Source organism: Salvelinus fontinalis, chromosome 19 (assembly GCF_029448725.1).
Source record: "Salvelinus fontinalis isolate EN_2023a chromosome 19, ASM2944872v1, whole genome shotgun sequence".
In the NCBI taxonomy this organism is placed as follows: Eukaryota; Metazoa; Chordata; class Actinopteri; order Salmoniformes; family Salmonidae; genus Salvelinus; species Salvelinus fontinalis.
In genome coordinates, this window is record NC_074683.1 from 3,643,609 (window position 1) to 3,646,482 (window position 2,874).

The following is a 2,874-nucleotide window of genomic DNA, read 5'->3' on the forward strand; positions in this document are numbered from 1 at the left end:
TTCCTAAGGCTTCCACTAGATGTCAACAGTCTTTAGAACCTTATTTGATGCTTCTACTTTGAAGGAGGGGGGAATGGTAGCTGAATGAGCCAGAGGTCTGCCAGAGTGGCATGAGTTGACCACGTGCGTTCGAGTTAGAGTTAGCTTGCGTTCCATTGCATTTCTACAGACAAAGGAATTCTCCGATTGGAACATTATTGAAGATTTATGATAAAAACATCCTAAAGATTGATTCTATACTTCGTTTGACATGTTTCTACGAACTGTAATATGACTTTTGTCTGAACTTTCGCCTGGACTTGCTCTCGCCTTGTGAGTTTGGATTGTGTACTAAACGCGCAAACAAAAATGAGGTATTTGGACATAAATGATGGACTTTATCGAACAAATCAAACATTTATTGTGGAACTGGGATTCTTGGGGGTTCATTCTGATGAAGATCATCAAAGGTAAGTGAATATTTTATAATGCTATTTCTGGCTTCTGTTTGTGTCTGAGCGCTGTACTCAGATTATTGCATGGTGTGCTTATTCCGTAAAGTTTTTTTGAAATCTGACACAGCGGTTGCATTAAGGAGAGGTTTGTCCCGCCCTGACCTTAGAGACATTTTATTTCTCTATTTGGTTAGGTCGGGGTGTGATTTGGGTGGGCATTCTATGTTTTCTATTTCTTTGTTTTTGGCCGAGTGTGGTTCCCAATCAGAGGCAGCTGTCTATCGTTGTCTCTGATTGGGAATCATACTTAGGCTGCCTTTTTCCCGCCTATTGTTGTGGGTAATTATTTATTTTCTGTGTGTGTTTGTGTGCGCCACGGTTGCGTCACGTTTGTTTCTTTTTACCTGTTCTTTTTGTGAAGGTTTCACTACGATTAAAAGAAATGTGGAATTACATGCACGCTGCGCCTTGGCTCATCTATAATAGGGAGTTTGAAGACGCTGAAAGTGACAAAGTGGATCTAAAATTCCATGCATTACAGTTTTATCTTTTAGCAATGTATATTATGAGTATTTCTGTAAATTGATGTGGCTCTCTGCAAAATCACCGGACGTTTTGGAACTACTGATCATAACGCGCCAATGTAAACTGAGATTTTTGGATATATATATGAACTTTACCGAACAAAACATAATGTATTGTGTAACATGAAGTCCTATGAGTGTCATCTGATGAAGATTATCAAAGGTTAGTGATTCACTTTATTTCTTTCTGCTTTTTGTGACTCCTCTCTTTGGCTGGAAAAATGGTTTTGTGTTTTTCTGTGACTTGGCTCTGACCTGACAATTGTTTGGTGTGCGTTCGTCGTAAAGCCTTTTTGAAATCGGACACTGTGGCTGGATTTACAACAAGGCATCTTTAAAATGGTGTAAAATACTTGTATGTTTGAGGAATTTTAATTATGGGATTTCTGTTTTGAATTTGGCGCCCTGCAGTTTCACTGGCTGTTGACGAGGTGGGATGCTAGCGTCCCACATACCCTGGTGAGGTTAACTGAAAAATGTAAAGATCTCCTCAATTTAAGGTAAGATTTGTCCCTTATTTGATCTAAATTGATATTGTTTTATGATGATACCATCTATCTTTACACAGTTGTGCAAATCTTTCTAAACAGAAAAAGGACAATTCAATGGATACCAATCAACAAAGAGGTAAGAATATGAATGCTATAAGAATATGTTGAAGGCTATGTAACGGCATTCCTCCTCCTCTTCATCTTCGGAAGAGGAGGAGTATTGAGGGAACCAAGGCGCAGCGTAGTGAAAAGACATATTTATTTAACGAAAACACGAACTTGATAAACTAACAAAAAAACAACAAACAGTGTAGACAGACCTAGACGTCGTACTTACATAAAACAAGAAAACGCACGAATAGGAACATAGGCTACACAAACCGAACAAACCGTAAACAGTCCCGCGTGGTGTACAAACACAGACACGGAAGACAATCACCCACCACGAACACTGTGACAACGCCTACCTAAATATGACTCTTAATTAGAGGAACGCCAAACACCTGCCTCTAATTAAGAGCCATACCAGGCAACCCAAAAACCAACACAGAAACAGAAAACATAGAATGCCCACCCAACCTCACGTCCTGACCAACTAACACACATAAACTAACAGAAATAGGTCAGGAACGTGACAGGCTAGCTGTATTGGGTACAGATGACTGAACTGCTCACTTTTGTGTGTGTCTGCAGGTACACAGATGAGGAGGCATACAAAGATATGTCAATCGGTAATGGTGTGTACCATCCTCCTCCCTTACCACTTCAATGAAAATCCCATAAGCCTCTACATTATGGACAAGGTATGTGTATGAAAACCATCATCACATTTTTTTAAATTCACATTTACCACACAAACCAAGGTATCAATACTGTCGTATGCATGTTTTGTTAAACATTTGTATAATGACTATTTTTTTGATTCACAGACACTCCCTACACCGCTGATTAATTAATATAACAGGAAACCTGTTTGCTCAACATGCAGTGCAAAATCATTCTGTCTATGGATACAGAGAACATCAACACATTAACATCAACACGCCAGAGGATAAACCCATTGGACTGAGAATTTACCTCATATTTAGATTTCTTTATTCTACTTTGCCACTAAAATCAAAATAAACACTGACAACTAAAATATTGTGTTTTTGTTATGCGTATTATTATTACTTATAATAACAATAGGGGGGTTAATAAAGAAATGTACCCCAAAAGGTTCTTCGAGGATCCATTAAAAGGTTGTTGTTGGTTGTGTTTTTTGCATGTGCAAACGATTACCAATCAGAGGTCCACTGTAGACCCATGCCAGTCTCCCTTTGATGTAGAATCCAGGTTCTCAGTGCTGTCTACTTCATAGTTCCC

General features: G+C 38.8%; 1 long non-coding RNA gene across 1 annotated transcript; it reads left to right on the forward strand.

Annotated features, from left to right (window-relative positions):
* Positions 1 to 877: 877 nt before the first annotated feature.
* Positions 878 to 2,632, forward strand: LOC129816978 (uncharacterized). Its single transcript, XR_008753642.1, has 4 exons — positions 878 to 1,518; positions 1,609 to 1,645; positions 2,203 to 2,312; positions 2,439 to 2,632. It is a non-coding gene; the product is annotated as an uncharacterized LOC129816978 (long non-coding RNA).
* The last annotated feature ends 242 nt before the right edge of the window (positions 2,633 to 2,874 follow it).